Below are 27,988 nucleotides of genomic sequence, written 5' to 3' on the forward strand. Positions count from 1 at the left end.
GATGGGCTGTCAGCTGTGAGTACCAATCCTTACACAGCTGAGGGGTGCATGTGCTAGCCAAAGAAAGGGAGTCTGGTTGGGCACAACTGTCAACAACAGTATTTTTATTTTTAATATACAAACATAGAATCATAATCTTTTACATTTGTAGATGCTTTACAGATGTTGGAGAGATTTCATAATCAGTATCTCATACAATGTTGCAATTATCTTGGGGTAGCAATCATTATGCCCATTTTATAAACCAGGAGAGTGACGAGGTAGGAGATTTCCTCAAGATCAACCAGCCGGTTAAATATGTTTTCTCTCTTTGTGACTAGCACCTTCCCAGATGCATAGCCAACTGTTGTGTGTCCTGGCTCAGACTCTACTCTGTGATATGCAGGCTCTGACAGTTTACCAGTAGGATCTTACGGCTCTTTTAACTCAAAGTCCTATATAGCCCTGAAGTTGTCAACCACCCCACCTGAGATCAGGTAAGAGAAAATATACCTCCTTACCAGAAGGGACCATTCCTTGCCTACCTGACATTTTGCTGGGCTCACAAAGTTCCTGTAAAATTCCCGCATGGAAGGAGGAGGCTCGTGGGACATTGCTCACCTGTTTCAGCAGGTCCCTAGCCAGGTCGCATTAGAAGTGTCCCAATGACCAGACTCTGTCACAGGAGACTAGGGGTCCCAGGGCTACCTGAGTGCAGCCTTCACTCGCCACTAGGGGTGACTGTGTGCCAAGTCCTATGGCAGAGAGCTAGAGTTTCCTGGATCTTATGCGAGTGTCATCTCCACCAAACTCTCAGGGTCTTAGGCTTTGGCCCCCAAGTTGCCTGTGGATCCATCAAAGGTCCCTGAGCTGTCTTTGGAATGAATGAGTATGAAGAGTTGCATTAGACAAGCTCCCCTCCTCCAATTCCCAACCCACCACAGTTCTGAGTAATTCTTCACACCTAAGAGCTGATGGAGCACATCTAGGGGACCCAGAAACATCACATCATGGTGTGGGAAACATGCATTTTAAGATCTCATTGACTTGAGTTCAAATCCCCCACTCCTGGAGTTCCCACTGTGGCTCAGCAGAAACAAATCTGACTACTATCCATGAGGACGCTGGTTCAATCCCTGGCCTTGCTCAGTGGGTTAAGGATCCGGCATTACTGTGAGCTGTGGTGTAGGTTGCAGATGTAGCTCAGATCTGGCATTGCCATGATTGTGGCATAGGCCAGTGGCTACAGCTCCAATTTGATCCCTAGCCTGGGAACCTCCATATGCCATGGGTGCAGCCCTTAAAAAAAAAAAAAAAAAAAAAAAAAATCCTAACTCCCTCACTTACTAGGTTAGGCATCTCATCAGGATGAGGTACAAGTGTAGGTAACAGAAAACCCACAACAACAATGGCTTTAACAAGGTAGAATTTTATTTTCCTCTCACATAAAAGCCTGACGGTGGGAGTCTGGGACTGGTATGTTGCCCCAGTCTCCTTCCAGCTTATTATTCTGAGGTTCCTAGTGGGTGGCCCTTGTCCTTGTGGTTCAAGGTGTCACCCACCACCTACCAAACAGCAAAATAGAGGGGAGAACAAAGAAGGGCCAAAAAGAATAAACACAAGTTTGTCTTAGGGAAGGATCCTAGAATCAGCCACATGACACTACACTTACTTCTCATTGGCAAGAGCTCAGTCACATGACCATACCTAACCACACAGGAGGTTGGGAAATGTAGTCTTCTTTCTAGGCAGTCATGCTCCAGCTAAAGCTCTGATTAGGGAGTAGAAAATTATTGGGAACCACTAGTAACTTCTAGCAGAAGCCTCATGACCTCTCTTGGCATGGGGACATTGCTATCTTACCATAAGCGTATTGCTGTATTAACTGAAACCTCACATGCAAGTCATCTAGCACAGAGCCTGGAACATACTAGGCACAACCCCCCTTCTTCCTCCTCCCCATTTCCAGGATTCTGGAGTGCATACTTTTTTCCTCTCAAATGTGTCCATAGCTCCTGCAGCCAATGTCTGAGCATTGTCCCAAGCTGAACTCTCAGAGTCAGCCTGCAACTTGCCAGGGCCTTGAGCTGGGCCTCCAAGTATTAGAGTAAGCCACAGGGACCTGCCTTATCCTCATGCCCACCCACTCTGGAGTCTGTGAAAAGAGACTCTCCCTGCTTCTCTTTTTGATACTGCTAGTAATTTTGCACAAGAAAACACCTGCCCCAGCCCTCCCTGGAGCCCCAGGTCTGCTTCTTGCCTTGATACTGGTGGTCGAAGCCCAGGAGAGCTGGGACTTAATTCAAAGACCTCAAATGTGCAAAAACCTGTGGAAAAGCTGAGAGAGCTCCACTGAAGAGGGTTTGCTGGGCAGGAACCAACTCCTCACACACATCAGTTTCAGACTCTTCTAGCAAAAGACTCTGTAAGGCAGAGAGAGTGGCCTTTAACCAGATAACCCCAGACTCCCAAGTTTAGAGTATAACCCAAAGCAATAACCATGAATAAAAACTGAATAAAAACTCCTTTCAGTCTTCTCTTTCTTTTTTAAAATTTGTTGAAATTTTACATTTTATTACTTTACTTCAAAACATATTTCCCTAAATACTTCTAGTAAAATTAACACTTCAGCAAGATATACCATGTTTATCCTTCACCTTCACTTGTCCTTGGCCCAGCATGCATGTCCCCGGGAATCACTGCACCACCCCCTTTCATTCCCGCACAACCCCATGCAATATGAACTCTTATACAGATGGACACATTTGGAAACCGAGGTTGAGAGAGTATGCAGATCGTCTGAGAGTAACTGGTTGACCTGGGATTCAGATCCTGGTCCATCTGGTTCTAAATCCTTGCCCTGTAATCATCATGTAAGTAAATAGGGCTTACCCACCACCTAGTGATGGAATCTGTTGCCTAGGCGCTTGGGCACACAGGGGAATTGGCAAGGAGGGGGCACCATGAAGGAAGCCCCTTTGTAGGTGAGGAGATGAGTTTGGGGGATGCAGGCCATTGACTCCAGGAGTGACCTCCACTAGCAAGATGCCTGGAAGCTGGAGAGCTGCTTCAACTAATAGCATGGGACTGGCTTGGAACTCATTCTTGGGTCACCCTAACCTCAAGGGCAGAGAGCCAGGACCAGAGAGGAGTGGGGAGAACCCCTTGTCTCTGGTCAAGAATCCTGAAAGGGGAAAGATGCTTTGTGACCACAGTCAGTCATGAGGACTGATCCCAGCCTGGAGTCCAGGGGTACTCAGAAGAACAGAGGCCAAGGTGGCCCCAACCCAAGAAAAGCAGGACATGGACCCTGCCTCAAAAAGTGGAGCCCCTAGGAGTTAGTTCCCTTCATGGCCCAGCTGTTAATGAATCTGACTAGGATCCATGAGGAAGCAGATTCAATACCTGGCCTCGCTCAGTGGGTTAAGGATCTGGTGTTGCTATGAGCTATGGTGTAGGTCGCAGATGCGGCTTGGATCCCATGTTGCTGTGGCTGGTGGCGTAAGCCAGTGACTATAGCTCTCATTTGACCCCTAGCCTGGGAACCTCCATGGGCCGAGAGTGTGGCCCTTAAAGGAAAAAGCAAAAACGAAAAAAGGAGTGGCCCCTACCAGAAGGACACAAAAGTGTCTCTTAGAATCCTGGCAATGGTGAGTATGGAGGAGAGTGACACAGGGGACTCCCTATGAGGAGGCAATGATCTAGGCTTGGCACCCACTCCCTGCCAAAAAATGCTCAGCTGTAGCATCAGAAGTGCCCCAGCCACCATTGTGTAAATTCAGCGCCGCTCCACGTTTGGGGCGAGATGTGACTTCTTGGTAGACCCACCTGTCCTGTCTCCCTCATAAGTAAGAGTTCCCAGTGAGGGTGTTGCAGGTCCCTTCTCCTGGGCCCCTGGTTCCTACACCAGGACCCCCAACCGACTAGGCACTTATTCCACAGGATGGGTACTGCCTGGGTCACCCAAAGCAACCTGAGGACTGTTCCTACCACAGAGTCTGAGGGGCCTCCCTGTCTGCCTCCTCACTGATCTACAGTGGAGGAGGCCAACCCCAGGGCTGGCCCCAAATTGCTGTGTGATCCTGGGAGGGTCACTTAATCTCTCTGAGCCTCATTTTTCCTTCCACGCTATAGGGAGGTGAATCCTGACTTTGGGAGAATGAACTCCCAAATTCTAATTCCAAATTCCAAATTATTCTAATTCCCTGGAAGACAAGGAGAAGGGGGAAGACGTGAATTGTTCTTATTGGTCTCTGTACAGGTGATAGGATCCAGAGGTGATATTTGCTGTCACCAAACCTGATGTGGGTGCCTAGGCTGATCAGCAGGGGGAGCCAGGCCTCTGTTTTGGTCCTTGAGCTGCCCTGGCTGGAAGTGGCCTGGCCAGGGGTTGAGAAAAGTTGGCTCTCAGCAGGTGTTGCTCCAGAGAAGGTAAGTCCTAGGCAGCCCAGAAAAAAACATCTGGTCCCCAGAAGTCTCTATGGCTGATTGTTGTTTGTTTCTCACCATCTGACTTCCCCCGGGCATGTATGTTTGGAAGTACTTGAGCGCAGGGAAGCCTGTGAGTGGCAGTCTGGGGGACTGCCTGGGTGCCTCCAGGCTTTGTTCTGAGTGGTGGGAGGGGGCTTCTCTGATCATCTCAGGTCCTGGGCCACAAGCAGTGGCCAGGCCAGACATTTTCTATGCTTGGAGAAGATGCTGCTGGTGCTGCAGATGAGTCCAGAACCACTCACCTCCTTGCTCTGCCCAGAAAGGAGTCATTCTTGCAGATCCTGCAAGAGGGAGGATCCACTTGGGCCGCCTCAGGAGACAGTCCCTGGACGTGGCCCAGCCCCTGACCTCTGAAGCAACCCCCCACCCGCTGCTCTTTCCTGCTCTCCAGGTCAGCGTGGGCCAGGATGGAGGAAGCCTCCCTTGCTTCTCTGGCCAAAGGAAAGGAGCCAAGGGGTTGCAAAACAGCCCTTAGGTTCTTGGACAAGAAGGCAAAACAAAACAAAACGAAACGCAAAACAAAAAGCTCAGCTAGATCACTGTCTCACCCAGAGGCAAGTGATTGCTCAATTCAGGGCAGCCAGCCTGGCCTCTGTCACCTGCTGAGCCTCAGGAATGAACCTGCAAGTGGGCATTTGATGGGGACAGGGCCTCTCTGGCCTGAGAGGGAGATGCCATTCTCCCCTCTGGAAACCACAGGCAAGAACAGCTTGCAGAATGATATTCCACCAAGGAATCAGGCTGTGTCCAGAAGGGCCTGTGGCCACACAGGGCAGAGAAGGTGAATTCAAACCGCAAAGTAGACAAATTGCTAAGTCCCTTCCCACTGCCCCATCAGCAGCTCTCTTCCGGCTTCCTGACTGCCCAGGGTAGCCCCTTTTAAACACTTACAAAAGGATCACCATGAACCCCTCCTTCCAAAGTTAAGAGTACAAATAAGGAGCTTACAGAGGAGCATGAATGCTGGACCATCTCCACAGAGTGACAAGCCCTGAAGAGCCTCCTACTGGGGAGAGAGGACAGAACCTGCCTCCCAGAGCCTGAAGGAAAAGACACTCACTCGGAGTCATAAAAAGGCAGAAGAATTTTCTAGGTAGATGACAGGAGCAAGGCCCCACCGCACCTCTGAAGGGGCCACTGGCCAGGCAGGCACACACAGTTGCCAATGATGCAGCAGAGAAGATCACAAAGCACTTTAGTTCACCAAGTTATTTCACCTACCTTTATTCTGTGAGGTAAATCGGAAGATGAAGTTCAGAGAAGTTAAGGAACTTATCTCAGGACACACAGCAAGTAGCTCTGATTCCATGTTCCAAGTCTTAACTTGTTCTTTGGGTAGTCTGTGCCCCACCACCACCCCAATTCCCAGAGGCGAAACCTTGGAGAAAACAACAGGGCCTGTCTTAGCTTGACAGGTCTACAACTTGATTTCGTTTTTAGGTCATTCAGAGTTGCTTAATATCTGGAGGCCCAGCTCATGCCAACCACACAGGAGGTGGATGGGCAAACAGAAAACTACCGTGTTTGTTTACAGGGAGAGTGGGTTTGTCATTAAGGCTGGTGTCAGGAATTTGCTGGAGCCACCAATTCCCTCCTGGTGATGTCCGCAAATGCAGAGCAAGGGTGCGAAGGGAGCCAGCCATCCTGAAGGACCAGGTGACAGAGACGCTTGACATCCTGGGAAGAATCAGGAAAGGTGACTCTGGAGCACCCTGGGTGCAGATCTCAGCTCTACCCATCTCTGACAGTGTGACCTTGGCAGGTTACTTAAGCTTCAGCTCGTTCATCTTCAAGATGGAGATAATCAGAGAACAACCCAGAACTGCTGGGAGGAGCAAAAGAGATGATAACGTATATGACGATACAAATTAAATGCTATTTATACATTGTCATTCGGGGTGGTTGGGCGACTTCCCTATCCCTGCAGAAGGAGTCTGTACAAGAGTTAGTTACTCTCTAGAAGCAGATCATCCTCACCCCGTCAGCCCTGGATCCACTCAAATTCTCGCTCTCCCTGATCCTTTCTTTTACACAGTGTCTCTCCAGACAGGAGCCTGAATAATGCGCTGGCTACAGCTTTATCCTGTGACATTCTTCTCCTGAGGATGCTCCTGCCCTTGATGGATGATATTCTCTATTCCTCAAGGAGATGTGAAGACACTTCACTTCCCTCAACCCTACTCCCTCCCTTACAGCGTTGTTAACCAAGAACACAGGCTTCCAAGCCTGAGCCCTGGTTGACGACAGTATGGGAGCTTCCCCTTGTGGGATCCCAGTTCCCTTACCTGTCACCCGTAGAGTGGTTGGGGAGATGAGAGTTGCAATGTACCTGACACCTTGCTGGGCATGTGGGGGAGCTTAATAAATGGTAACCGGGGGGTTCCCATTGTAGCTCAATGGAAACCAACCAGATGAGTATCCATGAGGACTCAGGTTCGATCCCTGGCCTCACTCAGTGGGTTAAGGATCTGGCATTGCCATGAGCTGTAGTGTCGTTTGAAGACACGGCTCAGATCCTGAGTTGCTGTGGCTGTGGTGTAGGCCAGTGGCTATAGCTCCGATTGGACCCCTAGCCTGGGAACCTGCTCCATATGCCACAGGTACAGCACTAAGAAAACTAACTAACTAACTAAATTAATTAATTAATAAAAGTAACTGTTTTGTCCTTATGATAGTGGCGTTTTACTTGCTTCAAGTTCAGAGGTCTTGTTTATGTAACCATGGTGTGACTGGGGTGTCAAGGGATGACAAGCCCTTACAAATGGGCTGCTGTTAAAACTGGTGGACAGAAAAGACCAACTTCACAAACAGGATGACAGAGGAGGTTTCCTGTGAGCATGTGAACCAGATCTGCTCCTGCCCCTCCCTTCCTGTGTCCTCCCCCATCAGGAGATCCCTCGCCTCCCCCTTTCAGCAGGGAGGTTTCAGATGGTCCACTCAGAACATGTTACCTGAGGAAAGGAGAGGGGGAAGAGGACCCCCCTGAAGAGTGGTCTGCTCCCCAAGAGCCCCCCAGAGCCTTTCTAGCCTGAAGACCTGAGGGGCCCACAGGACTTTGGAGATGGGGGTGGGATGGCTGGAGAAGAGGCCTTTGGGGCAGGGAGGCTGAGGCCCCTCTGAAGAGCTGTCCTTCTCCCCTTGAACCTTCCTTGCCTCTGCCCCTACCTCCGGAGCACTCTGTGTACACAAATCCCCAAGGGAGGCAGGCAGTTGCAGAACAGGTCTTCTCACTTCAAGCACACCCTCCAAGAAAGCACACTCAAGCCTGCTCCCCGTCCCAGCTGAGGGTTGGAGACTGTAGGGGTGGGCGGGGGTGTGGGGGGTGGGGATGGGAGCACATACCAGCCTGGATCTGATAGAACAGTGATGGCCCTGTGCTTGGGTTCTACACAACACCTTACAAAGTTCTTTCACCGAAGTTCCCATCGTGGTACAGCGGAAATGGATCCGACTAGGAATTATGAGGTTGCGGGTTCGATCCCTGGCCTCTCTCAGTGGGTCAAGGATCCGGCTGTGGTGTAGGTCAAAGACGCGCTTGGATCTGGAGTTGCTGTGGCTGTGGTGTAGGCTGGCAGCTGTAGCTCTGATTTGACCCCTAGCCTGGGAAGCTCCATATGCCATGGGTGCGGCCCTAAAAAGGCAAAAAATAAAATAAAATAAAACAAAAAAAGAAAACAAAGTTCTTTCCCAGCTGTCCCAGGGATAAATATCCCTGCTCAGAGAGCAGTCCTGTGGGGTAAGCAGAGCAGGTGTTTGGGGGGTAGGGGGAGGTTTGGTTTTTTGCATTTCAGAAACTTTTATTAATAGTCCCTAAACCACAAAAATCAAAAGAGGTTTGGTTTTTTTTTGTTGTTGTTGTTGTTTTTTTTTTTTTTTTTTTTTGAAAAGTACTAAATGTCTGGGTTCCCTGGTGGCTTGGCAGTTAAGAATTTAGTTTGGGTCACCACTGTGGCATAGTTTCAATTCCTGGCCTGGGAATTTCACCTGCTGTGAGCATGGCCAAAGTTTTTTTTTTAATATTTTAATTAAAAAAAAAATAGTCCCCATTTTGACTCTGTGGGTTAAGAACCCAACACAGTGGGAGTTCCCGTCGTGGCACAGTGGTTAACGAATCCGACTAGGAACCATGAGGTTGAGGGTTCGGTCCCTGCCTTTGCTCAGTGGGTTAACGATCCGGCATTGCTGTGAGCTGTGGTGTAGGTTGCAGACGCGGCTCGGATCCCGCGTTGCTGTGGCTCTGGCGTAGGCCGGTGGCTTCAGCTCCGATTAGACCCCTAGCCTGGGAACCTCCATATGCCATGGGAGCGGCCCAAGAAATAGCAAAAAAAAAAAAAAAAAAAAGACAAAAAGAAGAACCCAACATAGTGTCCACGAGGATGAGGGTTCAACCCCTGGCCTCTCTCACCAGGATCTGGTGATGCTGCAAGCTGCAGTGTAGGTCACAGATGCAGTTCAGATCTGGTGTAGCTGTGGCTGTGGTGTAATCTTGCTCCAATTTGACCCCTAGCCTGGGAATTTCCATATGCCACAGGTGTGGCCATAAAAAAATAAATAAATATATAAAAATTTTAAAATTTAAAAAAAAAGAAAAGTACTAAGGGTGTAGAGATTTCTATCGAGCATTCAATTATAGTTCTTCCAAATTCTAGACTGTATTCAACCATCTCAATTTCCTAATGCTGTGAGTTTTACTGCCTTCTTCGCTTTCTACAGGTGCAGTGCTCTGGCTTGGGGAAAGGGCACTCTATACACTCTGCACTTGAACATTTGGGTAACACAAAGATTTGCTCTACACCAACCTCAAGGTGAAGGCAACTGTCTTCCAATCCCAAGTCCATGCAAATGAAGGAATTGGAATTTAAGCTTAGTGTAAAGTGAGTGGTCCTATTCAGACACTGAAGTCTCATATCCTTGAGCAAAAGCTTTCATGACACTGCAGCAGCCCTTCATTGATGCTGGGAATGCAGAGAGGTAGCAAAGAAGTGTTGTTAGGGGCATAGGCTATAGCCTCAGACTGCCTGTGTCCAAATCCTGGGCGGGAGAATGACTTGAGTCAGTTACCTAACCTCTCTGGGTCTCGGCTTCAGGGAGAGCATATTTTTTTAAATTCCAGGAGATCCTGTCGTGGCTCAGTGGTTAATGAACCTGACTAGCATCCATGAGGACACAGGTTCGATCCCTGCCCTTGCACAGTAGGTTAAGAATCTGGCATCGCTGTGAGCTATGATGTAGTTCTCAGACACAGCTCAAATCCCATGTTGCTGTGTCTGTGGTGTAGGCTGGCAGCTGCAGCTCCAATAGGACCCTTAGCCTGGGAACTTCCTCATGCGGTGGGTGGAGCCCTAAAAAGACCAAAAAAAAAAAAAAAATTTCCAGGAGTTCCCATCTTGGCACAGCGGAAACAAATCCGACTAGGAACCACGAGGTTGCAGGTTCAATCCCTGGCCTCGCTCAGTGGGTTAAGGATCCAGCGTTGCTGTGAGCTGTGGTGTGGGTCACAGACGCGTCTCGGATTTGGCATTGCTAGGGTTCTGGCAGAGGCCGGCAGCAACATCTCCAATTAGACCTCTAGCCCGGGAAGCTCCATATGCCACGGGTGTGACTCCTAAAAAGACAAAAGACAAAAAAAAAAAAAATTCCAATTGCAATTTTTTATTGAAGTATGATTTGACACATAACACTGTAGTTTTAGCTGTACAACATACTGATTTTTTGTTTGTATATATTGTGAAGTGATCACTACATTCGTCACCGTACACAGTTATAAATTTTTTTCTTGTGATGAGAACGCTTAAGATCTCTCTTAGCAACTTTACTTTTTTGGTGGTTTGGGGGGGGCCACATCATGTGGCAATTCCCAGGCCAGGGATAAAGCCCACGCCACAGATGTAACCAGAGCCACAGCAGTGACAATGCCAGGTCCTTAACCCACTGAGCCACCAGGGAATTCCTCTTAGCAACTTTCAAATATGCAATACAGTATTATGAATTACAGTCACCATGCTGTATCACTCTCCATGATTTATTTGTTTAATAACTTGAAGTTTTTGCCTTTTAACCCCTTTTACCCATTTTACCCAACCCTATCTCTGGCAACCACGACCCTATTCTCTGTATTTGTGAGCTTGTTTTTTGCTTTTTTTTTTTTTTTTTCAGATTCCATATATAAGCGAAATCACATGGTAGCAGATGTTTTTATTCCCATTTTACAGATGCAGAGGCTGGGGCCTAAGAGGGAAGATACCATATCCCTCCCTCTAAAGTCATGAGGAGAACAGGACTCAATAATCAACCAAGGCAGGCACAGTCCCTGGGGCTCCTGTTAAGTTGGGTGGTTAAGGAGGGTAGCTTGGCCTGCAGAGGGCTCGCTTTAGCTGCCCAGTGAACCTTTCCAAATCCTAGTGCTCCAGGGGGCAGGTAGGTGGCCAGCACCTACCCCCAGCCCCCACCCCTGCCACCAGGCCCTGATGGCTGGGATGGGGCTCAGGAAGGGCTGGTTTCCCCCTTGGCCTGGAACGGAGGGGTGAGGAGGCCCTTGGGGAGGAAACTTCACTGTAAGAATCCCTGTGAGTCTGAGTTTTCCTGTTTCACTGTCACTCTTGTTTGGTTTTGTCTTGTTTTGTTTTGTTTTTCCTGCACTGACAAGGTGGGGGAGAAACCAATACAAATTTCTAAGCTGGGGTTGTGGAAGGTGAACTAGGCTGGACTCCGTTTGCACATCAGCATCAATTCTGTGTACCAGCATCATCAAAAAATCTACAAACAATAGGAGTTTATAAACAATGTTAATCCTATTATACTGTTGGTGGGAATGTAAATTGGTGCAACCACTGTGGAAAACAGCATGGAGATTCCTCAGAAGACTAAAAATAGAATTACCGTTTGATCCAGCAATCCCACTCCTGGGCATCTATCCAGAGAAAACCATGACTCAAAAAGATACGTGTACTCCAATGTTCACTGCAGCGCTATATACAAGAGCCAAGACATGGAAACCACCTAAATGTCCATCGACAGAGGAGTGAAAAAAGGAGATGTGGTGGCATATACACAAAGGAATATTACTCAGCCATTAAAAGGAAAGAAATAATGGCATTTGTAGCAACAAGGATGGACCTAGAAATTATCATGTTAAGTGAAGCCAGTCAGACAATGAGACACTGACACCATATGCTATCACTTACATGTGGCATCTAAAAAAAGGACACAATGAACTTCTTTGCAGAACAGATACTGACTCACAGACTTTGAAAAACTATGGTTTCCAAAGGGGACAGGTTGGGGGTGGGGAGATGGGATGGGGGTTTGGGGTGGAAATGCTATAAAATTGGGTTGGGATGATCGTTGTACAATTATAAATGTAATAAAATTCACTGAGTAATTAACAACAACAAAAAAAAACCATCAGTTCTGTGCACCAGTTTTAGCAGAGCTGCCCTAGCTGGAGCCTTGAAGATTGTCAGAGTTAATATTCGGCTGCCCCATCTCTCTGTCTCTGTCTGTCTCTGTCCCTGTTTCCTGTGTCTGTCTTTGTCTATCTACATATATATAAATAAACATATATGTGTATATCTGTGCATCTATATACGTTATATATACATATACGTACATACGTATGTGCATAGAGAGAGAGATATGTATGTAATGTCTTTCTCTGTCTCCTCCTTTAATCTGATCCTTCACAGAGGTGGATGGGACAAGGAGCTATAGCTGTCTTCTCATACCATCACTACCAGCATGGTCCTCGAACCACTGGATGTGGGTCAGTTTTGGAAACAGACCCCCACTTCTCACTCCTGGAGAGTCAGTCCACACTGAGCTTTGTTCTAACAGTGCCCCATTTCCTCCTTTGGCCAAACTTTACAGTTTAGATGCTCGCTTTCGAGTCCTAGGGGAAGTGATAAGACAGAGGTCAGATTCTGGCCCTCCCTGCCTGCTGGGTGGTGGAATTGCGTGCTTTATGGAGCTAAGCCTTGCCCAGAAGAGGAAAGAAGACAGCAGAGACAGCTCAGGGAGTGTGGCAGGATGCTGTCATGACCCTGTGTAAGACTCCAGCTGAGTGCTGTGTGTATTTATAGACACACACACACACACAGACACGCAGGCATGGGAAACGTGCCCTGGAACAAACGTACTGTTTGTTTCCTGGAAACATGCCCTTCCTTGCCAACTTGCCAGATTTCCCAAATCACATCATCCTGAAGCAGGGAAAATTATGTCTTCTTATTCCCGGCATCCACCTGCCACATGAAGAGAGATCTTTGGAAAACGGATCTGACCACTTCTCTGCCCTTTGGAAGACTGGAGCGATTTCACCTTGTCCTCGGGTATGCTCCTTCCAGTTCACCTGCCTGCCCAGCTTCCCAGGACTCCCTGAACTCCTCCTAATGCAAAGTACTGTAGTGCACACCTCTGACAGCTCCCGACCCCTTAGACTTCCCTTGTTGGCACATGCAGTTCCCTCAGCCAGGAATGCTTCGGCATCCTCTCTTCTGGCAGAGTCCTACTCAGTCTCCAGCCCAGTGGGCACAGTTGCCCACTCCTCGGAGGGCTTAGGACTCTGCAAACTTACCTCACTACTGTCTGTCTATCTTTCTTTCTGTCTGTCTTCTTTCCTTTCTTTCTATCTTTTTAGGGCTGCACCCTAAAAATGTATGGTGGTTCCCAGGCCTATGCCCCAGCACCAGATTCAAGCTGTGTCTGTGACCTCACTGCTGTATTTCTATTCCTATCTGTCTCCTCCTCCAAACCATACATTCTTCAAGGTCAAGAACTGTCTTTCATTCATTTTTGCACCCCCAAAATTTAGGCTAATGCTTGCTGCAGGGTAGATGTGCCCTAGAAATCTGTTGAGTGAATGGATGAGATTTTTACAGTATAGCTGCTAAGGTCTGTTTGGTGGAAGACTGGATTTAAATACCAGCTCTACCACTTGCTAGCCACAGGATTTTTCAAGTCACTTAGCCTTCTGTCAGTTTCCTAATCTGTAAAGTAGAATATAATGATAGAACCTCACTTATATGTTTATTGAGAAATTTTAATGATATTGCATATAAAGGATTTCCTAGCATAGGCACATACTTTTTTTTTTCTCACAACCCATATTTTGTTTATCAGCAAACCCTGAAGGCTCTTCCTTTAAAATATCCAGCCACTTCTTAGCTTTCAACTGCTAACAACCCAATCCAAACTACCATCATTTCCCATGGTCATATTTTGCGGGCCTCTGACCTGGTCTCCCTGCCTCCACCCTTGACCCACTCATCTATTTTCAACACGGCTGCCACAGGGGATCCCTTAAAAATATGAGTCAGATCAGGAGTTCCCGTCGTGGCTCAGCAGAAACAAATCTGACTAGCATCCATGAGGATGCAGGTTCAATCCCTCGCCTTGTTCAGTGGGTTAAGGATGTGGCATTGAAGTGAGCTGTGGTTGCAGAAGCAGCTCAGATCCCACGTTGCTGTGGCTGTGGTGTAAGCTGGCAGCTACAGCTCCAATTCAACCCCTAGCCTGGGAACCTCCATACACCACAGGTGCAGCCCTAAAAAGACAAAAAAAAAAATGTATATATGAGTCAGATCAGGTTGCTCCTCTGCCACAATTCCCCTTTGGCTTCCCTACCTCACTAAGAGTAAGAGCCTAAGTCCCCATTGTGGCCAACAAGGTCACTGCTACCTCTGATTCCATCTCCTCACCTTTCCCCTTGTGCTCCCAGCTTCAGCCACACTGAGCAACATGCTGTAACTCAGACCCGCCTTGTCCCACCCTGCCCCAGTGCCTTTGCACTTGCCTAGAATTCGATTTCTCCAGAAAGCCTTATGCCTCCCTTTCTTACTTAAAGTCTTCAGTAAAAGCCACCCTCCCAGGAGTTTCCTCATGGCTCAGCAGGTTAAGGATCCAGTGTTGTCACTGCTGTGTCTCTTGTTACAGCTCTGGCATGGGATGGATCCATAGCCAAGGAAATTCCACCTGCCATGGGGAACAGCCAAAAACAAACAAACAAACAAACAAAAAAAAACAAAAAACAAGCCATCCTCTCCAGAAGCCTAAACTTTCAACAATATGCTGGCTGTTGACACTTTTTTTTTTTTAAATCTTTTGTCTTTTTTGTTGTTGTTGTTCTTGTTGTTGCTATTTCTTGGGCCGCTCCCGCGGCATATGGAGGTTCCCAGGCCAGGGGTTGAATCGGAGATATAGCCACCGGCCTACGCCAGAGCCACAGCAACGCGGGATCCGAGCCGCGTCTGCAACCTACACCACAGCTCACGGCAACGCCGGATCGTTAACCCACTGAGCAAGGGCAGGGACCGAACCCGCAACCTCATGGTTCCTAGTCGGATTCGTTAACCACTGCGCCACGACGGGAACTCCTGTTGACACTTTTTATCCTGCTTCCCTCTTTAACACCAACGGAAATACATATTTTATTTATTATTATCCCCAGTAGAAGATAAGCTCTAAAAGGGCAGAAATTTTGCCTGTTTTGCTCACTTCTGTATCACCAGCATCTAGAACTTGCATAGAGTAAGTGTTCTAAGTACTCTGTTGAATAAACAGATCATTCCAAGAAGATTTGCTGGAGTCTATTTTCCTTCTGTCGCAAGAACTGGGCTCCCTGAGCCTGCCGAGATGAGAGTTGTGATTGCAGCATCTCGGCTGAGTTCGGGCCACTCTTCACTGGCCCTGGGTAGTCAGACCTGACTCAGCAGAACCCCAAACCCTGTTTCTGACCTCATACTGGATTTTCCCCTTTTTCTAGCCCAACCCAGCTGTGTCCCACCCCATCGTCCCAAAGAGAGTTTGGCTGGGAACTCCAAGCTCCTCCCTTCCTCTGGAGAGGCTGGGTTGGAGCTTAGGCCCCAGGAAGAGGGCGAGGCATGTGAGTATGCCCTGAAGGTAGAGGGCTGGGTGATGCTGCTGAAGCTGCCCTTTGTCCAGTTTTCTTGGGATTCCCACTGGCACCTTCCTCAGGGAGAAAAAAAAAATCACTTCCCTCCTTCTTGGACTTGGTTTCCTAAGAAAGCAACACTTCCAAGTGCCTGTCATGGCTCACTGGTTAACGAATCCAACTAGCATCCATGAGGACGTGGGTCCGATCCCTGGCCTTGCTCACTGGGTTAAGGATCTGGTGTTGCCATGAGCTGTGGTGCAGGTCACAGATGTGCCTCGGATTCTGCATTGCTGTGGCTGTGGTGTAGGTTGGCAGCTACAGCTCTAATTCGGCCCCTAGCCCGGGAACCTCCATATACTTCAGGTGCCTGCAGCCCTAAAAAGACAAAAGACAAGAGAGAGAAAGAAAGAAAGAAAGAAAGAAAGAAAGAGAGAGAGAGAGAGAGAGAGAGAGAGAGAGAGAGAGAAAGGAAGGAAGGAAGGAAGGAAGGAAGGAAGGAAGAGGAGAGGAGAGGAGAGGAGAGGAGAGGAGAAGAAAAGAAAAGAAAAGAAAGAGAAGGGAAGGGAAGGGAAGAGAAAGAAGAGAAGAGAAGAGAAGAGAAGAGAAGAGAAGAGAAGAGAAGAGAAGAGAAGAGAAAGAAGAGAAGAGAAGAGAAGAGAAGAGAAGAGAAGAGAAGAGAAGAGAAGAGAAGAGAAGAGAAGAAAAGAAGGAAAGCAATCAAGAAAGCAACACTCCTCAGAGTGGGTCCATGGCACCACATTTCTGGGCCTGGACCTGAGGTAGGGCCTGCAAGCTGCAAGTCCACCCGCAGATTCTCCTTTTCCATTTTTCTTTTTTCTCTTTTTAGAGCCACACCTGTGGCACATGGCAGTTCCCCAGCTAGGGGTCGAATCAGAGCCACAGCTGCCAGCCTACACCATAGCCACAGCAACTCTGGATCCGAGCTGCATCTGTGACCTACACTGAAGCTTGCGGTGATACCAGATCCATAACCCACTGAGCAAGGCCAGGCACTAAACCCACATCCTCAGGGATACTTGTTGGGTTCTTAACCTGCTGAGCCACAACAGGAGCTCCCAGATTCTTCTTTATACTCAAATGAGAGCCGCCCATCAGATAATGACCTTCTTGGGGTGGGTTTGTGACTTTCCCACATTCCAGCCACCTGGCTTCAAATTTCACCTCCTCCCCTGCTTTATTTTCCTCCTTAGCACTTACCACAATCCAATCTAACTAATTAATTACTTACTAAATACTAACATACATATTCCACTATTCCTCCTGTTTATTATTTGACCTTTCACCACCCCCTTATGCACACTAGGAATGGATTTTTTGGTCTGTTTTAGTCACCGTATCTCTAATACATAGAAAAATGCCTGATACATGGTAAGTGCTTCATAAATAGTTGTCGAATGAGTAAATCCTTATCCAAGGCCCTCCATGATAAGATCTCATTTGGGAGGAAAGGAGGCTGGGGAGATAGTGATCCTCTGACAGTATTTTCACTCCTGCCCTCAGGGGACCCCCAGAGGCCACATGCAGAGCAGGCCGCAGAATTCCATCTAAGCCACCTATGCATCTTTCACCTGCTAACCTGAATAATGGATCATTGTGCACAGAGTAGGGACATGTTGTGATGGGGCCAAGACAAGCTGCACCTTTTCCTCCCTCCCAAGACTCCATTCATCCTATAGGCCCCTTTCCACCCAGTAGGCCCCCTTTCTCCTCCTTCTCTGGGCTTTAAGGAGCACTAGGGGCCAGTCCCATCACCAAGAGCACTGGATGGCCAAGTGGGCTGCTGCATTGCCAGTAGACTCTTCAAAGATGTCCTTCTTGGAGTTCCCATCATGGTGCAGTGGAAACGAATCTGACTAGGAACGATGAGGTTTCAGGTTTGATCCCTGGCCTCGCTCAGTGGGTTAGGAATATGGCATTGCCATGAGCTGTGGTGTAGGTCTCAGATGTGACTCAGATCCTGCATTGTTGTGGCTGTGGTATAGGCTGGTGGCTATAGCTCTGATTTGACCCCTAGCTTGGGAACCTCCATACGCCATGCGTGTGGCCCTAAAAGGACAAAAGTCAAAAAAAAAAAAGTTGTCCTTCTTGCCTCCCTAAATAGACTGGGAGTTTTGCTGAAGGTACAGACGCTGCCTTTTTTGGGTGGCGGGGGTGGGGGGGAGGGCACATTGTTGGCATGGGGAAGTTCCCTGGCCAGGGATTGAACCTGCACCATAACAGTGACCCAAGCAACTGCAGTGACAACATTGGATCCTTAACCTGCTGCACCACAAGGGAAAATCCAAGACCCTGCCTTATTTACCTTCATCTGCCAGTACCTAGAGCACGGTAGGTGCCCAATGAGTCAAGAGCCTGTGGCTTTATGAAAGGAAAGCACATGGAACACAGTTATATTCAATGTCTGGTGTCTGCCAGGACCCAGAAGAGGCTGAACAGTGGGAGTTTTCTTTAATGTGAAGGTCTAAAACAGGATGGGAGGAGTTCCCATCATGACTCAGCAGCAATGAACCCAACTAGTATCCATGAGGACACAGGTTTGATCCCTGGCCTCACTCAGTGGGTTAAGGATCCAGTGTTGCCATGAGCTGTGGTGTAAGCTGGCAGCTACAGCTCCGATTTGACCCCTAGCCTGGAACTTCCATATGCCGTAGGTGTGGCTCTAAAAAGACCAAAATGAAAAAAAAAAAAAAAAAAACAGGGATGGGAGGCTACACAGCAACATGATGTTGAAACTAAGTTGCCCGCCTATTTCCTCTTACTACTACCCTGAAAAATAACAGCTCACATTTATTCAGTATTCACTGTGTACTAAGTGCTGTTCCAAGCTTTCCACAGGGACCACCTCTTTCAATGCTCATAACATTTCAAGATAGGGACAATTATTGAACATATCACCTGCATTTCAGGACCAGGGCTATCTGGGTGATAAAGGATATGAAATGCTGGTGGAGAGGCCAAGCACGTGTGCTGAGAAGTCAATGAAGGGATCAGGAAGAGGGACTTCATCAGTGTGGAAACACACATCAGGTAGCGTGAGTTTCTCAGAGCAGAGAAACCACCTCTATCATACCTTCAACTCTGCTACCTCCCATCTCAGGAATGTCATTCAGAATGTCCCAGTGTTCACAACTTTCAAAAACCCAACCTAGGAATCAAGGGTCCAAGCTTTGTGAACATTTGATATGCTGGCCTTTTTTTGATCCATTCAAATGGCTTTCTTCTCATTTGAATTGGGAGTGAAATAAGTAAGAAATCTCCCTTCCGGGGGTTCCCTGGTGGCTTAACGGGTTGAGGATCCAGTGTTGTTACTGCTGTGGCTCTTCTTATCACTAGGGTATGGGTTCGATCCCTGGTCAAGGAAGTTCTGTATGCTGTAAGTGCAGCCAAGAAAAAAAAAAAAATCGCCCTTCCTTGTCCCTGTTTCTCACCCCCCTCCCACAGAAGCCTGCCTTTTTTTTTTTTTTTTTTTTTCTTTTTCTTTTTATGGCCATTCCTGAGGCATATGGAGTTCCCAGGTCAAGGATTAGATCTAAGCCACAGTTGCCACCTATGCAAGCAGCCTTCTGAGAAAAGTATCCTTCCTTCTTTCACTTTAACTCCCACCAGACAGGAAGCCCGATCCAACTCAATGGAACTTCTTCTCCCCTCCCCACCTCACCAACCCTATGATTAGGAACTGCCCTTTTTTGAATTTTTGTATTATAGTTGCTTTACAATATTCTGCCAATGTCTGCTGTACAGCAAAGTGACCCAGTCATACATATATACACACTCTTCTCACATTATCTTCCATCCTGTTCTATCACAAGTGACTGCGTGCACTTCCCTGTGCCATACAGTAGGACCTCATTGTGTATCCATTCTAACTGTGATAGTTTGCATCAACTAACCCCAAGCTCCCAGTCGATCCCACTCCCTCCCCCTTCCCCCTTGACAACTACAAGTCTGTTCTCCATGTCTGTGAGACTGTTTCTGTTCTGAAGATAGGTTCATCTGTGCCACATTTTAGATTACACATATACGTGGTATCACATGGTGTTTGCCTTTCTCTTTCTGACTTAACTTCACTGAGTATGAGAATCTCTAGTTGCAGCCATATTGCTGCACATGGCATTGTTTTGTTCTTTTTAATGGCTGAATACTATTCCATTGTGTGTTTGTACCACATGTTCTTAATCCATTCATCTGTCCATGGACATTTAGGTTGTTTCCAGGTCTTGGCTATTGTGAATAGCACTGCTATGGACACTGGGGGGTGTGCATCTTTTTGAATGAAAGTTTTGTAGGAATCACTCTTGATCCTCCTGCCACTAGTGGCGGGCCCTCTGCCCCACTCCAAAGCACCTGCTTCTGTCCTGACAACACGATTTCTGGGTTCCCAGCCGGGAGGCGACACATCAGCTACAGAGGCACGAGGTGCTGCTGGGTAGAAAGAAGATGGGAAGGCGAGGAATGGTGACAGGGTGTGAAAAAGTGAGAGAGCACAAGAAATTGGAGAAGGCAGTAAGTCCATTCCCCTCCCTCCCACTTTGGAGGCTGGGTTATTAGACAAGGTCTGTAAATAACATCTGAGTGGCCTCTGGTGCTGTGTTTGAACTGTGACTTTCTATTCCCCAAATAGACCTCGACTATCTGCTCCAGGCATTCCATGGACACTGGGGGAGGGACAGGTTCCTCTGGAGCCAGGAGCCAGGGCAGGGGGCCCCCCAGCTCATAGGTTAATGGCAGGGTTCTGCTAAAAGTATGGTAAGTATGACCTTTGCAACATGCCTACGTAACTGTTTTCAATATTTCACAAGGATAACAAGAGTTGCTCTTTTGAACCTGAAAATAAGCAGAGATTCGGATGTTCAGAAGACACCAGGAGGGACCCCAAAGAAATCTGTGTTTAAGCCCTACAGAAATTCATCCACTCACCCTCTTGGGTTTTGCTCTCCCAGCAAGGCTCTGGAAGTGGGCAGTGCAAAGACCCTAAGGACTGGCTAATGGAGATGGCTGAGAAGAGGCAGCGTGGAGGAGAATGTGGTTGGAGCCATACCAAATGGGCAGCTGGGTCTTCTGTTTCCATTAGAGTGTGTCTCTCATACCACCCTGGCTCCTGCTCTCTTACACTTTTCATTCAAATAATCTCTCTTCTCTCCGATTAGCAGAGGGGGCACTGAAGAATCTACCATCTGCTGCCTCTCTATACCCAGGCCCCTGCATCAGGGTAATCTAGATGACCTCGGTAACTGAGATAAGATTCTTGCTGCCATTAAACATTGACAGGTCTGGGCCTGGTGCTCAGTTGCAGTGAAACTCCCTTTCTAGTCCATGCGGAAGCAGAGAGACCACAGCAGCTGGGCCATTAAAAATGGATAGAGGGAGGGCGTTCCTCTTATGGCTCAGCGGGTTACAAACCCAACTAGTATCCATAAGGACGAGGGTTCGTTCCCTGGCCTTGCGCAGTGGGTTAAGGATCTGGTGTTGCCATGAGCTGTGGTATAGGTCGCAGACATGGCTCGGATCCTGAGTTGCTGCGGCTGTGGTGTAGACCAGTGGCCACAGCTCCAATTAAACCCCTAGCCTGGGAACCTCCATATGCCTCAGGCACAGCCCTAAAAAGACCAAAAAAAAAAAAAAAAGATACAAATGATATAAATTAGATCAACAAACTGAAGGCAAATAACAGAAGATGAAAGGAATTGGGGTAATTTTGTACAGAGAAGGTCATCACAGGCTGTCCAGGCTCACAGGGATCTTAGGAATGATTGGTCCAACACCCTCACTGGATAATAGAAGGGACTGAGGCTCAGCAAGTTGGTGGCAGGGGCTGCAGTTCACAGGGCTCCCGACTGCAGGCTCCACGTTGGAGGGCTGGGGCTGGGACTGCCAGGCTCTGTCTCCCACTCTCTGAGTGAGGACGAACCCCACCCCTGCCCAGGTGACTGGAGACATTATGTGGCTGAGTCACGGCCACATAGCGTCAGCCCCAGGTGAACCTGGACCCAGCCAGTTCTCTGAACATCCAGGCCAGCACCACCTCGCCTGCAGCACCTGGAATTTCTTGCTTGCAGACTAGAGGGGCACTGAGCTTTTCAATAAGGGTTCTAGCAATTGTGTCCTGTCCTTCTATGGGAGCTCAGGGGTTAAGTGGGAGCATTTGAGGAGGGGAAAGGATGAGCCTGTCCCTTCACCCTGTCTGCTCCCAAAAAACCCATTGAATCAATCTGTTATTAAGTTACCCTGTCACTTGGGACCCTAAACTCTGCCCCCATGGAGCCTCCTTGCGGCTTCTTCAGTGGAGCAGCCTGGGGCCAAACTTGATGGGACCCTCCTCACCCCTAAGTAGCCAGCTGGAGCAGGGGAACAGAAAGTAGGTGGTCTGGTCCCAGGGGGCCTCTCTGATAATATCTTTACAACCTATTCTGCAGGATCATTGTGAAGATTAAAAACCACAATAAATGTGAAAGTTCTGGGAGGTAAACACTATCATTACAAAAAACGCTGGGCAGGTGAGGGACTAAAGTAACCAAGTCAGGGACACTCGGCCAGGCAGGTTTCTTACACTGAAAAGACTCTCAGACCTTCCATCTCCCAGTGCCCCAGAGTGGCTGTTATCCTCCATCTGGTCCAGAGGAAGGGATGGAGCTTTCTCCTCTCACTGAAGCTGGAGTGCAGAGGTCAAAAGAAAGACATGTAGATAGGTGCTAGCTGGATTCAAAAGTGTCAGAATCAGGGAGGACTTCACCTTATAATATCAGAAAAATAATGAAACAGAAGTTTTTGTTTTTTTCCACACCCATGGTATGTGGAAGTTCCCAGGCCAGGGATCAACCCAAGTCCTGCAGTGACAACACTGGATCCTTAACCCACTGTGCCACAAGGGAACTCCCTAGAAGCTTTTTTTTTTTTTTTTTTTTTTTTTGGTCTTTTTAGAGCCAAACCCGAAGCATATGGAAGTTCCCATGCTAGGGGTCAAATTGGAGCTGCAGTTGCTGGCCTACACCACTGCCACAGCAACGCCAGATCTGAGCTGTGTCTGCACAATGGATGTTGGATCTTTAACCCAGGAGCCAAACCCGAATCCTCATGGATGCTAGTCAGTTTCATTACTGCTAATCCACAATGGGAACTCCTGGAAGGCTTCATAAGTAAGGTCTTTTCTCATAGTAGCAGTATTCATTGAGTCATAAGTGTTATGTGGGTCTTACCTTATTAGTCACAGACAATCCTATGTGATAGAAACACTTGTAATTCCTACTTTATAAATGAAGAAATTGAGGCCCAAGAATATTAGGTAAGTTGGTCAAGCTAAGGTTTGAACCCAAGCAGTCTGACACAGCAGCCTGAACCCCGACCCCCTCATTACACAGTTCTGCCTCTTTTAAGCAGACTACCCTGGGAAGCTTGCTGGGGGAGGAGGAACTTTGTCACAGACTCAACCCCAAAGAAATTTCTCTGGACCTTTAGAAGGAAATTCACAATGCCTCTCCATCTCAGTTCTAGGTCGGCTTGCTAAGCCAACAATAAAGCTATCCTGTGCCTTCCATAACCTTCTGCTCCAAGATAGCAGGGAATTTATTCGGCCAGGGATTCACACCTCAGAGGCTCATCTGCCTCAGCAACTAGAGGTGGCCCAGAGATGGTGGGAAGTGCCAGCCACCTTTCAGATGGAAAGCTGCTGGGTGTGCTTGCCCTCTGCCAGAGCTCCAAGAGGTAAGGTGGGATGGGAGGGGCAGTCTGCAGAGCTGGAACCATGGCACCTGAGACCTTTATCCTGCTCTAACAGGAAGGACTCTCCCAGTCCCTCTCCCCAGGGCCTGGCTCTGCTCAGTTCTCTGGGCTCCTCCTGCAGGCAGCTCCTTCTTGAATGCCCAGTGAATCCCAAATTAGCTTGATTCATAAGAGGAAAATACACAGAACCCATCTATAGCCAGAGAGTGATTTGTCTTTAAAGACTTAGGTGTTAGAGGAGTTCCCATCGTGGCACAAAGGAAACGAATCTGACTAGGAACCATGAGGTTTCAGGTTTGATCCCTGGCCTCACTCAGCGGGTTAAGGATCCGGTGTTGCTGTGAGCTGTGGTGTAGGTCACAGATGCAGCTCGGATCTGGCGTTGCTGTGGCTCTGGCATAGGCCAGCAGCTGTAGCTCTGATTCGACCCCTAGCCTGGGAACCTCCATATACTTCGGGTGTGGCCCTATTGTGTTAGAAATAGTTTTACCCCAAGAAGCCAGCTGGCTGTGTGCCTTCTGCCAAGTACACACTTCAATTCAATCCACTTGTTACTCTATGCTGTGGGGACTAAATGGGTACCCTCTGTGGATCAACAGGGAACGAGCTTAAATTCTCGTGATGCTGAGAAGAGGGCAGGAGCGGATAAGTCAAGCACACAAACCATGGAGAAAAACTTAAGGATACTTTCCACACCCCAAGCAACAGGCACATCCCTCTGGGGTGCAACCTAGGTAAGTAAGCCCTGACCACACAGGGGTATGGATGCCCTCGGCTGCCTAAGGAGAAGCTTGATTTGAGGTCTAAGGAAGGCATCTCCCTTGTGGAAATGGTACCTGACGGTGACCTGGGCTCTGTGGGGGTGGTAGGCAGATGTAACAACGTGTGTGGTCGCACCGTTTACAATACCACACCTTCATAACCAACCACATCTCATTTGATCCTTTTTTTTTTTTTTTTTGGTCTTTTTTTTAGGGCCACACCTGCAGCATATGGAAGTTCTGGGACTCAGGGTGGAATCAGAGCTGCTGCGCAGCTGAGGGGCAACATGGGATCCGAGCCACATATGCAACCTACACCGCAGCTTGTGGCAACGCCAGATCCTTTAACTCACTGAGCGTAGCCAGGATCAAACCCAAATCCTCACAGATACTAACTGGGTTCTTCGCACACTGAGCCACAGCAGAAACTCCACACATCTCATGTGACCCCAGTGCCTACTCTCTAGGTAGCTTCCTCACCCTCATTTCTCAGATGAGGGAAACTGAGGCTCACAGAATTTTCTGAGTGGCCAGAAACCCAGGGTTTCTGACACACGGTCTTTCCCTTACACGGCAGTTTGGCCTGGGGAAGTCATGCAAAATCTCACAGAGCAGGAAACCATGACTTCTACAGAGACGGCTTCCTCCCAACCCTGGGCAAGGCCCACGGCTGATGCAAAGTCATGGTGGTAAAAAGGGAGTGTGCAGGGGGCCACGCTGATGAGGGCTGGTGGCTGGATAGCGGCAGGAGCAGCCAAGGGTACTAGGGGGCTGAGCTGGACTAGGCTACTCACCCAGGGTGTGGCTCAGTGCCCAAGGAGAACAGTGAGGCTATGACTGGCCTAGGGGCTGCCCTGTGCCCAGGAGCAGGGGGCCTAGCCTGAGGGAGGCCTGACTGTATCCAGGTCTTTGATGACCACGGGTAAAGATAAGATAAAGCCAGTCTCTTATTTTTAAGCCAGTCAAAGAGAGGACGGCTGTTTTTTGTTTCCAAGAACCAGCAGCGGAAGAGGAAATGGGTTGGGGGGAAGGGGGAGAGGTTAGGGGAGGGGGAGTTGGATTAGAGCTCTAGCTGGAAGGAAGTGGAAAGAGTTGTCAAAGAATTTCCCTGTTAGCCAGAATGTTTGCACTCCTCCTGGTGGGTGTGGGCTCCAGGTACTCAGAGGTTTCTCCCAACCCTGCCTAAAACTAGGCAGCCCAAAAAACTAGTCAGTCACCCTGCATAGATGCAGCTGATGGGGGGGCGGGGGTGATGGGAACAGCAGGAATCCTTGAGTCTGAGCAGTGCCAGGACTTGGCTCCCCTCCTTTGCTCTTTCTGTCCTCCTCTCTTCCCCTTCCTCCCAAAGAGCAGAGCCCGCTTCCCAAATTCTGTTAAGGCCATCACCAGAACAGACAAAAAGGAACTAGCTCTTATTTAGCTCTGAATATATACCCTTCCTAGGCTAGGCACGGTGGTCATGAAATGAAATGAAAAAGGGACATATTTCCCACACTGAGGAGTGGTCCATGAGGCAAAGGAGAGTCACAAGATGAAAGGAAAGCCATCAAGAGAGCTGTAAGTAAAATGCCCTGAAGCTATGAAAAAAAACACTTAGGAGCAGGGAGAGCAATAAGAATTGGCGCTGAGGCTGAGAAAAGAGAATTCACTAAGTGGAGAACTGGTCCATGAGGACAGTTTCAAAGACTTTTCACAAATTTTGATTCCCTTGACTTTCACAAAAGGGGAAAGCAGCCAGAAAGTATTCTCCCCATTTTAGTGATAAGGAAACTGAGGCCTGGGAGAGAGCACAGCCAGGACAGAAACACCTCTCTTTTGCTTCGGCCCTCACTGCCCTTAATCTGGGGCCAGGCTGAGATCTGAACGGAGGAGGAAATGGCAGAGGTGATGAGGTTCTAGAGGCAGAAGAAAACTGAGGGACAGGGGACCCCTAAAGTCAACCCTGGAACATCTGATGAGCCTCACTAACTTTCCATGTGAGGTCCTGGAGAGAACTTCTATTACTGCTACTGCTACTAGCAGTAATAACAGTTACCATTTATTATTTACCTTGTGCCAAATGTATATACAGATTGCAGAAGAGATTAATGCACAAAATGCTTTAGAAACATGATCCCTTTTCATCTTCAAAAGAACCAACAAGATAAATACTTTTATTTCTATTTTCTAAACAAGAAAATTGAGGTTCAGAGAGGTCAGAAAGTTGCCTGAAAACTCCTAGGGAGTGGCAGAGTTGGGATTCCCAAGGCCACACTCTTTGTCTGAGTTCTTTCTCTCCTCTTCTTGGTAAGTTTGGCTAGTGGTTTGTCAATTTTGTTTACCCTTTCAAAGAACCAGCTCTTGGTTTTACTGATTTTTTTCTATTGTTTTTTGAATTTCTATTATACTGATTTTCTCTGATATTTACCCTTCTGCTGACTCTAGGTTTTGTTTGTTCTTCTTTTTCTAATTCTTTTAGATGGTTGGTTAAGTTGTCAATTGGAGATTTTTCTTCTTTTTTGAGGAAAGCCTGTATTGCCAAGACCACACTCTTAGCCACAGTCAGCCCTGCCCAGGTGGGACACCCCGTGCTTTTATTCCTCAATACTTTTATCATCGTCCCGTCCTAGAACACTGGCCCCTGAAGAAGAAAGGCCTCTGTTCTGCATTCTTTTAAATTCCCAGGTTTAAAACCACTTTTACTCCCCATCACTCCCAACCCCCAGCCTAGCTAGGCCTCAGGGGCAAGACAAGGTTCACAGCCAAGGCAAAGTGGCCAGGTCCTAAGCAGATTCCCTGACAAGGGAGAGCCACTATCTGCCCCCCAGACCTGGGATTCCCACTCTTTGACTGGGCCCGGAGCTTGGGGTAGAGTGAGGTTTTCACCCAGGCAGTTCTCCACCAGGGGAAGTAAAGAGAGGAAGTGGGTCTAAAGTAGGGCAGGGAGAGTGGGTGGATGAGAACAGTGGGTGGGAAGGGACAGTTTGGGAGGCCCTGGGGACTTTCCCCTATGCTCCTCCCCCACACAGGGCAGCCAAGCTCCCAACACCCTCCCATCCATCCATGTCCTGTTGCCCTCACACCCTCTGCAAAGTACCCCTTCTTCCTGCGTCTTAGACCTTTTAGTACTCATTTCTCCCCTCGCCCATCCCTACCTCTCAACTCCAGGTGAGAGGAGGCAGGCTATGCACACCTGATCAAGCTGGACTCAGAAATGAGACACCCCCCTCCACCCCCCACACCCATTGGAGGCTCCCATTCATTGGAGGCTCCATGAAGAAGCCTGGTTGAAATGACAGTCCTGGGCTTCTCTGGGGATTTCTTCATTTTCTGTTTCCTGGCCTCTGCCTGGCACTAGACCCCTGACCCTCCTCTTTTAGGCTTCTTCCCCTTCAGCGCCTCGGGGCCCACCTCTTTCTGTTTGACTTGGCTAGGGAAGTGGTGGGAGACGGCTCGGTAAAAACAGAAGCCAGTCCCTTACAGCAGCGCCTCTAGTTAGACTTTCTGTGGCTCTCTGGAAGCACAAGTGCCAAGAGTCTTGTTTGTTTGTTTAACAAAGAAACGTGGAGAGATGTGATTGTTCTCAAACATCCACCAGCCAAGTTCCTCCTCTGTCTCCAACGTAAAAATACACACCATGGCTGTAACGTGAAATGCACATCCTTGACACCCGTGAGATAAAACAGCCAGCAAACACACTTGAACGTCCAAAGATAAGATCGCCCAGAATAGATACCTGCGCCCACACGGGGACAGAAAGCGATCACGCACGCGACCCCCAGTGTTGCACCCGCGTTTACACAAAGAGCGTAAAGGCGAGACAGGGGTGGCCGTCTGGGAAGGGGTTAAGCCGCGGCGGCCCCCGCCCGCCCCCTCTTCCCTCTTCCTTCCCCCACCCGCCCCCCCTTCTCTCCGCCCTCCCTTGCGTCACTTGTTTTCGTGTCACAGGGCCACCCCCTCCCCGCCTGCAGCTGACGTGGCCCTCGGCGCGTCAATACCTACGGGAAGCGATGCCCTTATATGGGCACAGACTCCGGATGGGTCCGCTGGGGCGGGAGGCAGGGCCGCCGACAGCTGCCCGACGTCCTTGGCTGGGCTCTCATCCCACAAATGATTCCCCGGCCCGGCCCGGGCAAAGGTGAGCCAGTTT

At 48.5% G+C, this 27,988-nt stretch overlaps 1 long non-coding RNA gene across 1 annotated transcript; it reads right to left on the reverse strand.

Annotated features, from left to right (window-relative positions):
• Positions 1-76: 76 nt before the first annotated feature.
• On the reverse strand, positions 77-27,988 carry LOC146399958 (uncharacterized). Its single transcript, XR_014816801.1, has 3 exons — positions 27,841-27,988; positions 5,692-6,292; positions 77-2,402 (listed from the first exon to the last, which is right to left on the reverse strand). It is a non-coding gene; the product is annotated as an uncharacterized LOC146399958 (long non-coding RNA).

The sequence above is a fragment of the Sus scrofa genome, chromosome 9 (genome assembly GCF_054392235.1).
Source record: "Sus scrofa isolate SSC_HxYL_T2T_F1_AM1 chromosome 9, Sscrofa_HxYL_maternal_Yorkshire_Landrace_v2.0, whole genome shotgun sequence".
NCBI classification, from domain to species: Eukaryota; Metazoa; Chordata; class Mammalia; order Artiodactyla; family Suidae; genus Sus; species Sus scrofa.